Source organism: Magnolia sinica, chromosome 12 (assembly GCF_029962835.1).
Source record: "Magnolia sinica isolate HGM2019 chromosome 12, MsV1, whole genome shotgun sequence".
NCBI lineage: Eukaryota > Viridiplantae > Streptophyta > Magnoliopsida > Magnoliales > Magnoliaceae > Magnolia > Magnolia sinica.
Window position 1 is genome coordinate 53,940,382 of NC_080584.1, and position 13,964 is coordinate 53,954,345.

The following is a 13,964-nucleotide window of genomic DNA, read 5'->3' on the forward strand; positions in this document are numbered from 1 at the left end:
GCTCATTCTATGGAAAGTGTGGTTGAAACAAAACTATGCCCATTTGGAGAGTAGAAGCATGTATCCATCCAATGTGATCCTTAAAGTCAAAGGCTAGTTGATGTTAAAATATATTGATTTTAATATATTTTAAATTATATATATATATATATATATATATTATAAAATGGTTTGAAAAAACCCTTTTTCAAGTGTTTTGGGAATAGTCCCACATTGGAAAAGGAGAAGAAAAATTTTGAGGATATATAAGAGAGGTGGAGTACTATAATGTTTACTCACCTAAACCGAGGAGTATCAGACTTGCGTGTTCTAGTGCGAAGCACTGGAACAGCTGCACGGGCACAGGCTCGGGCTCGATCTCGGTCTCTGTTATGGGCCCTGTGCGAGGGTGTGGGCATGTGAGGTAGGCGCTAGTGGCAAACTTTGTACTTCGCACTTCCACATTGTGTTGCTCCTTCGCGAACTGGCGTGAGACGAGTGGGAGTCGCGGTGTGATAGAGAGCTAAGGCGGATGACTAGGAGTCTAGGGGACTGAATGAGGTCCCTTGGCTTATATAGAGGTTAGAAATAGAGCTGTTGCAAAGAGGTGTAACTCCTCATGCAATTGATAGCTGACCATGTAGAAATTTTTGCATGTGGCTAGCCCAACAGCTAAAAACGGCTAGCTAGTGTCTCACAACAGTCAGAAATAGTTGCATGCAGTGGCCATTACACCACACGCACAACAGTTAGAAACTACCAATAACGGCCAGTTTCTCACAACAGCTAGAAAATGGTTATATGGAGTAAATTCCCTGGACTAAAACCGCCAGCCACTATATCTTATCTAAACAAGGCCTAGATGGGTTTACAATCCATCACAAACACACTCTAGCAGACTCATATGAACCAAGTCCTCTCCTACAACTAGAAATTCCAGCAAGATAGCAAGGTTCATCTGAAGCATTGCCTGAAGAACATACTAGCAGTATGGTTTAAAACGGTTTATCTGAACCATTAGTTGAAGAACAAACCAATGCAGTGGTCTAACTCATATTTTTCTTCTCCTTTTTTCTGAGATTTTTTCCTTTTATTTTCTACCAGACATTGTGTACAAGAGTTCCATTGGTGGTTCCTCATTTTTGCTGAACGCAGATCCACATCAGGCTCGTCGTATCCTAGAAGCGATTTTCCTGTAATGTTTTAGCATACTCAATCTACTTGAGTAGGGGCAAATAATGCTTTAAGGATAGCGTACTCATATGTGCTTCAACTGTCCTAATTCGAGATTATTTTTTGGCATTTCATATTTTATAGAAAAACATTATCTCTGTATAAATTTTCTAACAATCTTAAAGCATTATTTGAGATGAAACCTGAAAGCATATCATCCATCAAACTGATGAATCAGGACTTGATTCGCCTTGATCGGTCAATGGAACCAACTTCACTAGGTGATAAGACAAGATCAAGTTCATTCTAACGACGCTAAAGAATTTTTGACATCCTAGATTCGAATTTGCAGCCACTGCCTGAAGCAACCGATAAAGACATGCTTAAACAGATCGCTGCCCGTAATAAACGCGCTAAAGACAAACACTTATGTCGTGGATACATTTTGAATGCTCTCTCTGACCATGTGTACAATCTGTACACGCAAACGTAATCTACAAAAAAGATTTAGACTGCCCTAGATATAAAATACAAGCTGAAGAAGAAGGTACCAAGAAGTTCCTGATAGTCAAGTACTTCTACTATAACATGGTAGATAACAAATTGCTACTAGCTCAAATCCAAGAATTACAGCTAATAGTAAATAAAAGCAAAGCCATTAAAATTGATCTTCTTGAGTCATTCCAAGTCGGGGCCATTATTGCTAAGTTGCCCTCGATGTGGAAAGACTATAGAAAGAAGTTGCCGCATAAGACTGAGGACTACACTTTGAAACAAATCTAGAAACATCTAAGAATTGAGAAAGAATCCCACAACCGCGATAAAAAAATGACAATGGGAATACTTCGTTCAAAGTGCACGCAGTAAAGAACACAAATAACAAAAATCTTGAGAAAGACGATTCCCTGAAACCCAATAAAGAGAAATTTAAGAAAACCACCCAGAAGAAGAATGAAAAGTTCAAAGGCCCTTGCCATGTTTGTGGAAAAACTGGGCACTATGCTTGAGTTTGTTGATATCACAAATCTAAAAAAGAAGCAAGTGCAGTAAAAGACGATATCGTAGCAATGGTCACTGAGGTGAACATGATCCAAGGAAAAGCTCCCAATTGGTGGTACGATACTGCTGCGACTGTACATGTCTACTACTACAGATCAGCTTTCAAAACCTATAAGGAATTGACCGTTGGTCAAGAAGTCCAAATGAGTAATGAAGTCTGATCAAAGGTTGTTGGTAAAGGAACCGTCGAACTGGTGTTTACTTTTAGGAAGAAAGTAATTCTGACAAATATACTGCACGTTCCAGACATGAGGCGAAACCTAGTTTTTGGGGATCTCCCGGGTAAGCCTAGAATAAGGGTGGTGTATGAGTCAGGAAAACTGATTCTATCAAAGAATATGGACTTTGTTAGAAAGAGATATGCTTGTAATAGTATGGTCAAGTTTTCTCTAAATGAAAGTAACACTTCTGCGTATTTGGTTGAATCCGTTGGACTATGGCATGATAGACTAGCCTATATAAAGTACAGTACCTTAAAGTTTATGACTAAGAATGGTTTAATCTCATAGAGAAAATGAAAACATAAATATGAAGTGTGCATACGATCCAAAATGACAAAGAAACCTTTTCCAAGTGTCAAGAGATAATCTCAAGTTTTGGATCATGTGCACAGTGATATCTGTGAGTTAAATGACATTCTTACTTGTGGAGGAAGAAATCATCAAAGAAAGAATAGGACATTAGTAGAGATGGTCAACTCAATGCTAATATGAGCAAAGTTGCCACTCAGTCTATAGGGTGAAGCATTGCTTGTAGCATGTCACATATTAAACAGAATTCCATCTAAGAAATATAAAACATCTCCATATGAAACATGGAAAGGTAGAAAACCTAACTTAGGATATCTTAAAGTGTTGGGGTGTCTTGCATATTGGAGAACTCCTGATACAAAAAGAACTAAGTTAGGACCCAAAGCTATAAAGTGTGCCTTCGTAGGGTATGCATAAAATAGTAAAAATTCTAGACTCCCAGATCTAGAGTCTAACACCATAATAAAATCAAGAGACGTTGAGTTCTTTGAGAACTCGCTATCCTTGGAGTCAAAGGATAATGAAGTCCAAACTCCTAATAGAGAACCAGATAGTATAGCTTCACAAGTAGTGGAAGCTTCTATTGAACCTTGTAGGAGTCAAAGCATAAGAGTAGAGAAGAGTCTAGACAATGATTATTTAGACTCTCAATGCATCTTTTTCCATCTTGTAAAAGGAGATAGAAAATGTTATAAGAAAAATATATACCTATAGTAATGACTGTAGAAGATGACCCTAAAATATATAAAGAGACTATATCTTCTAAAGACTCAACTTTATAGAAAGAGGCTATTAGTAATGAAATAGAATCTATAATGTCAAATCAAATATGAAAACTATTTAACTTACCTATAGGTTCTAGACCCATAGGTTGCAAGTGGGTATTTAGGAAGAAATATCACACTGACGGGGTTATTCAAACCTTTAAAGCTCAACTAGAAGGTAAGAGTTTTAGACAAACAAAAGGGATAGATTATTTTGACACATATTCTCCTGTAGTTAGGATAACATCCATTATGATATTATTTGCGCAACTTCCATACATCATCTTCACATCCACCAAATGGATGTAAAGACTAGATTCTTGAATGGTGACCTCAATGAGGAGGTATACAACCTAAAGGATTCGTTCTACCAAGAAATAAAAATAAAGTGTGTAGACTAATTAAATCTTTGTATGGATTAAAACAGGCACCAAAATAATGGCACGAGAAGTTTGATTCTAAAATACTACTTCATGGTTTCATGCATAATGTGGCTGATAAATGTATATATTCTAAAGTTAATGGTACCTGCATAAGTATTATTTGTCTATACGTTGATGATATGTTAATATTTAGTAATAAAATAGAAGGTATAATTGAAACAAAGATGTTTTTATCTTCCATATTTAAAATGAAGGATCTTGGACAAGTAGATACCATCCTAGGTATCGAAGTTAAAAACATTGTGGAGGTTATGCTTTGTGTCAATCTCATTATATTGAGAAGATACTAAACAAGTTTAACCATCTAAATATTAAAGAAACAAAAACTCTATTTGATCTAAGTATTAAGCTAAAAGAGAATAATGGAAGAGCAATTGTACAACTGGAATATGCGAGTACTATAGGGATTCTTATGTATGCTATGCAATATAGTAGACCAGATATCACATATGCTGTGAATAAAATTAATAGGTTTACTAGTAACCCTAGTACTGAACACTGGAATGCAATCAGTAGAGTCCTTGGTTACTTAAAATCAACCAAAGACTTAGGGCATTCTATTAAGAGTTTCCTGCTGTATTAGAAAGATATATCGATGCGAGCTGGATATCGAGTACAAGAGACAACAAATCTACTACAGGGTGGGTATTTACCCTGAGGGGTGCAACTGTATCTTGGGGATCCAGGAAACAGATATGCATAATGCACTTGATTATGAAGTCTAAATTTATAGCTCTTGTTGCAATAGGCAAAGAGGCTGAGTAGCTATGGATCTTTTACTAGAAATTCCTTTTTTGTGTAAAGCCTATATCAACTGTATCACTACATTGTGATAGTAAAGTCACATTAGCTATAGCCTATAGCGGCAACTATAATGGTAAGTCTAGACATATTAGTCTATGACATGATTATGTTAGATAATTAATTCGAGATGGAATTATTACTATTTCCTATATGAAATCAAGCAATAACCTAGCGGACTCTTTTACTAAACCTCTACCGAGAGAGGTAGTAAAGGCAACATTTAGAAGGATGGAGTTAAAAATCTTCAACAAAACTTCCACCAGTGAAGGTAACCCAACTTAAAATCAGAAAATCTCTAATTTCTGGTTTAACGGGTAAAAACAAGTTACTAATATGTGAAAAGTTTTTGGTATTAAAATTATATACAACCTCATCCATAGTAGATAAGTGCTGAGTGTTACAAAAGATGGTTGAGTCTTAGAACTCTTAATGAAATCCAGTCTAAAAGGACACGTGTCTTAAAGTAACGAAGACACTGGAAGAATTTTACCTATGTGGACGTAGAGATGGTGCCATCTCTCATGAGAGTTAGAATTTTTGTCTTGGGATCGTTCATAAAATAGGATGAGCACATGGCCATTAATTGTGCTAAGAAAGATTGTGAAACTCTAGAATACACAATAGTGAATATATGTGTAGTTTGTTTCTCCGGCTCTGTTATATAGGAATAACTGGTTCAACGCTACGGCTACCAGTCATTTCAATAGAGCTTTGAGATACTTACACTAAGGGAAGATTCAAATCGAAAGATATCTTTCTTTATACATATAAGCTGTTTTTATTCTGGTAAAGATATTTTTTCAAAATATAATTTAAAAAATCAACTGGGGGATTGTTAAAATATATTGATTTTAATATATTTTAAATAAAAAATATTATATATATATATATATTATAAACGGCTTGAAAAAATTGTTGTGGGTCAAATATTGCATATCAGACCCAGTTATTGCATGAATTTACAAGCATGATACCGTTTAATGGCCTGATTTAATTGTGTTTGTGATACAGAGTGTATTTACGAGCATGGACTGAAAAAGGATGCTTAAAGCATGGATTTAACGCTCTGATGACACCAAAGCATGGGATAGACCCCAGGAGACCAAGATCGGCATATTTGCACTCCAGGGATCCAAGAAAATCAAGAAACTAATGCTCAAGTAGCCTGAAATTGGTACAGAATACAAGATCACAGGGTTCCCACCATCCGTTCAGCTCGAAACTCCATATATGGCCTGAAGACCTTAAATAAGCCGTACAAATCAAAAATCAGCCATTGGATCGCTGTGGAAGTGGCCAAACGGATAGATCAGCCCCTTAAATCCTTAAGTGGGACCCACTTGATATCTGGATATTCTCCATTTTTGGTCTCAACTGTTTAAATGAGCTGAAAAAAACGGATAGACGGAGTGGATTTCTCACAAACATCTCTGTGGGACCCATACATGCAGTGCATGTGCAAGGGACGCAAGTGCACCGGGCGTGCACCAAACATCTGAAAGTCGGTCAGCAAGCGCTGACTGACTCTTCTTCTCCAAATTCACTTCTCACAGCGAGCGGACGTGGGTCCGCCGGTTTCACTCAGTGGGGCCCACCCCTTGCTCCCTTGAATGATCAAAGCCATCCATAGTACTTCTAGGGTAGGGAATACCCTCACCTAGGTGGAATTTTGGACCCATACACGTGGATTCACGTGGATCGTCAAAAGAAGTAAGATGAACGGTGAATTGACTTTATATAATGGGCCACACAAGAACCTACCAAAACTACTCATTCCTGACTGGATTTTCGCCAGGATTTCATTGGACGGTGTGGATTTCCCACCTGAATTTAATCATGGCCCCCGCCAGCAGCACAGCGGAAGAAATTCGTTTTTTTTTTCTTCTCTGTTTACGCAGAAACAGAGCTTGCGGACGATCTCTGTGGGCCACCATCATGGTCCAGATGACTAATCTGGACCGTCCATGAGAACTACGAGGGCCATATCACTCATGCTTAGGTGGCAGAGTTTCAAAAGGTCCCGGAGATCCATTTTTGATCATCCGAACGGAAGATAGACGGAGGAACTGTTTCAAGTGATGGGCTACACTAAACCTGAGGAAAAATACTCCTTCTCGACTGAAATTCCGAGAGGAATTCAATGGATGGGTCGGATTCCTCGTCTGACATCAATCCTGGGCCCACCGATTTCAACAGCGTAAGGTTTTCGCACTACGTACGTCCAAACGCGAACGACTTCTGTGGGCCGTTGTGCGATCGTATTGATGGTTGGATCCATGATCTGGACCGTACACATGTTACAACAGGTGGCCATAACCCTAGCCAAGATGTCAGAATCAATAGATGAATTGATTTCGCGCCGAAATTCTTCTCCAGAAGGTGAGTAGTTTCGCATAGCCCTTCCGCAGCCTATTCCTTTTGGGACTCCACAGCAGCTCCGTGGGGAGCCTTTTTGTCTTTAAAAGGGAGGAGCTTTGGAGGGAAAAAGGTAGGACAGCACCGGGGGGAGATTCTTTTGAAGAGGAAGCTTGGACGTGGAGGCTGAAACAGACTAAGTAGTTTTTTTTTTTTTCTTCTTTTTTTTTGTTTTCTTTTCCTTTATATTTGTTTTGAGTTCAAGCCCTTTATGTGTGGCTAAACCTCTTAGCTGGGGCTAAGAGGTGAAGCCTGTAGTGAGATGGGAGATTTTACTGTGTGCCTTTAATTCATAAACTGAATGTGATTCTAGTTGATTATTCAAGGAATATTTTTCTTAGTCTTTAATGGTCTGTTGTGACTGAAATTACAATGGGTTTGCAATGGCTTTGAATATTTCTTTTCCCTTTTTATGTTTATGAAGTCAGGAAGCCCTGTTGTTCATCATTGTTCCATGGGCATGGTAGGATGACAGTACCCTTCCTGATCTTCATACATTGTTGATTGGTTGGTAATTAGTTTAATCCTGTTGTTTGCTTTGTCTCCTGGGCATGGTTAGATGATGGAATCCATTCTAATTCATATACCTTTTATCTCTTGAAAACCAAATCAAGTAAGTTTAGTTTGAATTCCATAATTCTTGATGCAGGCATAAGATCTCCCTGATCTCTACAAGTGGATCCTCTGAATCCCTAGTTTCCTTCCTCTGAATTCCTTAAAGTTTTAGATAATTGTTCCACAATTATTTCTTAAATTCTACTTGGTTTAGATCACATCTTAAATCTAGTTCTAGTTCTACTTGGTTTCAGATAACGTACAGGTATCAGTCCCTGTGGATTCGACCTCGGTCTTACCGAGTTTATTACTACATCACAACCCTATACTTGGGGAGTGAACAAAAATCCTTTTTCAAGTGTTTTGGGAATAGTTCCATATTGGAAAAAGAGAAGAAAATTTTTGAGGATATTTGAAAGAGGTGGAGTATTATAATGTTTACTCACCTAAATTGAGGAATATCAGACTTGTTCGCACTAGAACACCCGCGTGCACGCTCATGATCGATCTCGGGCTCGATCTTGGTCTCGGGCACAGGCTCGATGCGAGGGCATGTGCATGTGAGGTAGTGTGGTTGTAAAGGCGCTAGTGGCGCACTTTGTACTTCGCATGTCCATATCGTGTCACAGAGGTCGATCCTTCGCGACCTTACGCGAACCGGCATGAGACGATTGTGAGTTACGATGCGACAGAGAGCTAAGACGGATGACTAAGAGTCTAGAGAACTGAATGAGGTCCCTTAGCTTATATAGAGGCTGGAAATAGAGCTGTTGTGGCTGGGAATCTAGAGGACTGAATGAGGTCCCTTGGCTTATATAGAGGCTGGAAATAGAGCTGTTGAAGAGAGGTGTAACTCCTCATGCAATTGATAGCTGACTATGCAGAAACTATTGCATGTGGCTAGCCCAATAACTAGAAATGGCTAACTAGTGTCTCACAATGGTCAGAAACAGTTGCATGCAGTAGCCATTACACCACATGCACAATAGTTAGAAACTGCCAATAATGGCTAGTTTCTCACAACAGCTACAAAACAGTCATATGGATTAAATTCCCTAGACCAAAACTGCCAGCCACTATATCCTATATAAACAGGGCCTAGATGGGTTTACAATTCATCAAAAACACACTCTAGTAGACTCATATGAACTAAGTCCTCTCCTACAACCAGAAATTTCAGCAAGACAGTAAGGTTCATCTGAACCATTACCTGAAGAACAGACCAGCAGTATGGTCTAGAACGGTTCATCTGAACCATTAGTTGAAGAACAAACCAATGTAGTGGTCTAACTCATATTTTTCTTCTCCTTTTTTATAGGATTTTTTCCTTTTATTTTCTGCCAGACATTGTGTACAAGAGTTCCATTGGTGATTCCTCATTTTTGCTGAACGCAGATCCATACCAGGCTTGTCGTATCTTAGAAGCGATTTGCTTGTAACCTTTCAACATACTCAATCTACTTGAGTAGGGGCAAATAATGCTTTAAGGACAGCGTACTCATATGTGCTTCAACCTGTCCTGATTCAAGATTATTTTTTGGCATTTTATATTTTACAGAGAAACATTATTTCTGTATAAATTTTCTAACAGATGAGGCCTATTGGCGACACCATTTTGGAGATCTAAGAATGCTCCCTCTCTCACACCCTTTCCCTTCAATTTTTGGGTCCTTAGTCCAAATTAGAAGAAAGAATCTATCAATATGTAGTGGAGCTGACCTCGTGAGGGGTGGTTTGAACTAAATGTGGATGGATCCTTGGAGGGAAACTCGAGTCTGGAGGGACGTGGTTGGGTGTTTGTAGAGCAAAAGGTTAATGTTTGCTTTCGGTAACCATTATAGGGTGGTGTTGAATAATGTAGTTGAAGCTAGAGCCTTCTTTGATGGGATTTCAAGAAGCTAGACCCAGGGATGGGCATGATGAGGTCGATCATCGTCTTCCTCAAGGGGATAACTACTCTGAATCCATGGAGCTGATCTGGACTCTTTACAGAGATTCCTCGAATCCATGAGAGAAAATAAGAAAATAAAAATCTAAAAATTCAAAATTTCATTGATTGATAATAGAAACGAATTTACAACGCTTTAAATAACAATATCAAACATTGGAACAAGTTTCATAATCAAACTCCAACTCAAACTCCCTAAAATTCGTAACTTACTATAAATAGTAAATTGACTATTTATAGTATAGCAAGTGTTCTATTCGGTGTAACCACATTATTCTCCTATTTTTTCTAAGCACTTTTGATGTTTGACACAATTCATAAAGCTCAAAGGATGAAGAGTTATAATCAAACTAAAACTTACTATAAATAGTAAAAACAGAAATAAAATGGATTTTCAACCATCGATCTGATAGGATCTCGTAAATTCGGTATGGGCAACCCTGCATAGTCGGGTTGGTTGGCTACAATGGCTTCTACTGCCCAAAATCATATATGGTATGTTGAGTAACTCATTCCAATTTACGAGATATGCCTGTTATTAAGGTTTTAGTGGTCCGAATCACCTCTGCCTCTCATCGAGCCTTCTCTAGTCCATCTTGGACATTAAAGTGTCCGTGACTTGCTCTACATCAAAATCGAACTTGCTCTGATGCTCCCGGACATAGGGTTAGTGGGATACAGCCGAAGCTTTGTTAATTTGTTTTTTTTTTTGGTTAGGTTGCATCACACTCTTTTCGTCCCTCTTGTTTCGATTGTTACTGCAGTTTGACCGCCATGGTGTGGTAAGTTTTAGTGACCCTAGATGATTTAAGGTTCGATGCACCGTGATTGTTGGGCTTTATTTACTTGTTTATAGTTTTTTCCTTTAGATTGTTCATTTATTTTGTGAATGCGCACCCGAGAAAAAGCTAGACATTCACAAAACAAATGAAGCACTGAGCCTTTACTCTTTACAGTTGATTGCAAAATAGGAATTGAGGGTATATTTTGGCCTCCAAAAAACCGTGGGGAAAGATGATGTCATCCTCGTGAAATTATCGTGGCAAAATTTGTGCGGCCATCATTATGCAATTCTTTGATCCACGGCGTCCATATATTTTAGGTGCTCAATCTAGACCATGACTCAAAAATGAGGCAGACGCAAAGCACAAGTGTACCACACAAGGGGATTTGAATGCCTACCATTGAAAGCTAAATAAGCATAGGGCTCATAAGGATGTGTACCTGCCATCCAACCTGTTGATAACATCACACGAACATGATGAAGGGAAAACACAAAAATAAGCTTGATCCAAAACTTCTATGGCCCCAAAGAAGAAATGAACGGTAAGAGTTCAATTCCCCTGTTTCATATGGTGTGGTCCACCTGAGACTTGGATTTACCTTATTTTTTGGCTCATGCTCTAAAATGAGAAGAGAAATTGAATAGACAGCGCGGATCAATCAAATACATAACAGTATCCCCAAATATTTTAGTGAAAAAAAAAAATCCTCTTCCCCTCAATTTTAGCACTGTCAACATCAAGACATGTGAAGGGGCCGCCGGCAGAGATAAATATAAGGGTAAATAATAATTACCCATGTATTCTTTATTTACTATGTGAATCGAAAAATATACGATGGAATTTCAGAGGCATGGTAGATGAATGATGGGCACCACATGATGGATAGTCCATGTCAAAGTCAAACTTTTGTAGTATAACCACCACCGATTGTATATTCTTCCAGTGATTACGGAAAATTTGGAGAGAGAATCAGGCAAAGGTAGGACGCATAATGGATTCTTTAGATCATTAATTGGATTTTTTTAAATATTATATAGATGGGCCACCCATCATTTCGCCCTGTGACAATATTGTTTATGGTCACCAATCAAATTAATTATTGAGAGACAAAAAAAGTAAAGCTGGTGCTAACAATAAAAAATTGGGAAAGGGGAGTTTTTTTGTACTCCAGAAGCATATGCTCCTCTATATGCAGGCACGCAGAAATAATTATACACGTGTCATTAACTCAAGTTAAACTGATTACAATTAGAGCTCACTGTCACAAAGTTACAGTAAAAAATTCAAATGGGCTACACAATCGTAATATCTGTTTAGTGGACACTTGTCTGTTGAACTAAGTACACAGAATATTTTCCATTTTTAACCATCTAATAATTGTACCCCCAATCCAATAGTCAGATAATCAAATAACCCTAACTTTTAGTTCACGGTACATCTAAACTAGACCAATAATTTACAGTGTAATTTGGATTAATTATATTAAACTTAGGCAATGTTTAAGTAATTTCTAAGTGTTTGTTAATCATCCATCACACTCTGCTATAAGTATCAAATGTGAGTCAGAAAAAATGTTCCAGATTTTAACCCAGGCTGGGACGATGATAATATCTAATCAGGACTTTCACCCCATCTATTGTGGGACATACGAGATGAATCACCTTGATTGTGAGTTCATAGGATAAAACTCCTCAGCATTCCTCATTATAAGAAGGAAAAATAAATAAATAAAAAACCAAAGAGAGAAATAAAAAGAAAAGAAAATTTAGTACTTCTTTATGCATCAACAAATCCTAAAAATTCTTAGGCTACTTGAACAATTCATATTAGAATAAAGAACGAGAAGAAAATAAAATAAAAAAAGAAGTATAATCTGCAGGAAAGATAAATGACTGCCACCTTTTTAGTGGACAACATTAGCCTAGCTCGCGTATATATACATGACAATGCCTGCTGATAGCAGAATGTAATGGTAGGGAATGTGTATGAGATCCAACCGTCCATCGAGTGTGCTGCCTCATGTCTGCTAGGAGACCAAAAACCAGGCCGATCCAAAACTCTAAGTTATATAATAGGCAACCATTGGAATGAGAACACCCACAATTATTGCAGGGTTGAGCCATAGGGCAACATAGTCAGTCACCGGACGTGCCTAACCAAGATGACTGAACATACTAAAAATTACATTATCACAAAACATAGGCTAGCAACACCACATGAATTTGGAAAACACACGAAATTCCACTACTCTCTTTCGATTTTCGGTGGACCTCTGATGATTGAAGCTCTGTAAAAAGGTTGTTTGGGATTAAGGCAAAAGATGTTCCCCCAACATTACAAGTAGGCATGAGCCTTGTACCTATGCGAGTTATGCTGGCCCTGCACCTATTTTCATTCACCCTGACTGATGAACGTTCTATTTCATGGGATTCAACGAATGGTCATGATTCCCTAATTAAGATCACGAAAAGCATACTATTTTCACCTCAATTGCCTATAACATACTCGGCACTCACGGCCATGATTGACTTGCACATATGCTCATGTTTGTTCTTGTAATCGAGGGCTGGTGCAACTATACAAGTATACTTTTGTATTATTTAAATTCGAAAAAATGGAAATCAGGTGTAGGAAAATCGACCAGAGGGACGCGGATTGCCTGCAGCAATCTGGCCCGCGGGTATTTTTAAAGGGGATTTCTGCAACTTTAAGCTCTGTGGAACACACTGTCATGTATGTGTTATATGTCCACTTTGTCCATCCATTTTTAAGAATAAAAGCACCCAGCGCTAGAATAAAGCACCCACCGTTGGAGAGTTTCCAGAGTGCACCTTGATGTTTATATGCCATTCATGAACACCTTTCGAAAGATGACTCCGAACTGGATAAAGGGAACAACGAAATATTAGCTTGATCCAAAACTTATGTAGCCCCCAAGAAGTTTTAAACAGGGCTGTTGAATCCCCACTCTTCCTATGGTGTGGTCGACTCGAGCTATGGAACTGCTCCCTCGTGTTTGGGCTCGTGTCCAAAAGCAAGCTGCCCAAATAGATGGAGGTAACACATACATCACAATACGCCCACATAGCTTAGGGCTGCAGGGAATCTGTGTCTCAACCAACGTGTGTGGATATCACACTTCTCCATCAATGAACGGAGACAAACCAAAATATAATGTAGCAGGCTGTATTCTACCATATTACAGATTGGAATTACGTAACAAGCACGTACCTTCCAACAGAATCTTACTTGTGCAGCAAGGATTTCAATAAAGATGCTTCTGCATGAACATCTAAACACCCTTTAATAGTAATCCATTTCTAAAAGATTTCCTGCCTGTAGAAAAGAAATTCACCAAGATATGCACTTTGTAATCGATGCGTAAATATATGTGGAGAAATAATGCGTTAGATGGGGAGGGAATCGAAGAAGGATGTGAAGAAGAAGCATACAAGAATATAAACTGAAGATTCCACACCATGGCCAGAGAAAACCAAGCGTTTCAAAAG

The 13,964-nt window shown here is 38.3% G+C and overlaps 1 long non-coding RNA gene across 2 annotated transcripts; it reads right to left on the reverse strand.

Moving 5' to 3' along the window:
- Positions 1–2,990: 2,990 nt before the first annotated feature.
- On the reverse strand, positions 2,991–13,964 carry LOC131220522 (uncharacterized). Of its 2 annotated transcripts, none has more exons than XR_009158657.1 (3): positions 13,908–13,964; positions 13,687–13,791; positions 2,991–3,093 (listed from the first exon to the last, which is right to left on the reverse strand). It is a non-coding gene; the product is annotated as an uncharacterized LOC131220522 (long non-coding RNA). The 2 variants fall into 2 exon arrangements; XR_009158656.1 differs by lacking the exon at positions 2,991–3,093 and adding an exon at positions 10,105–13,494.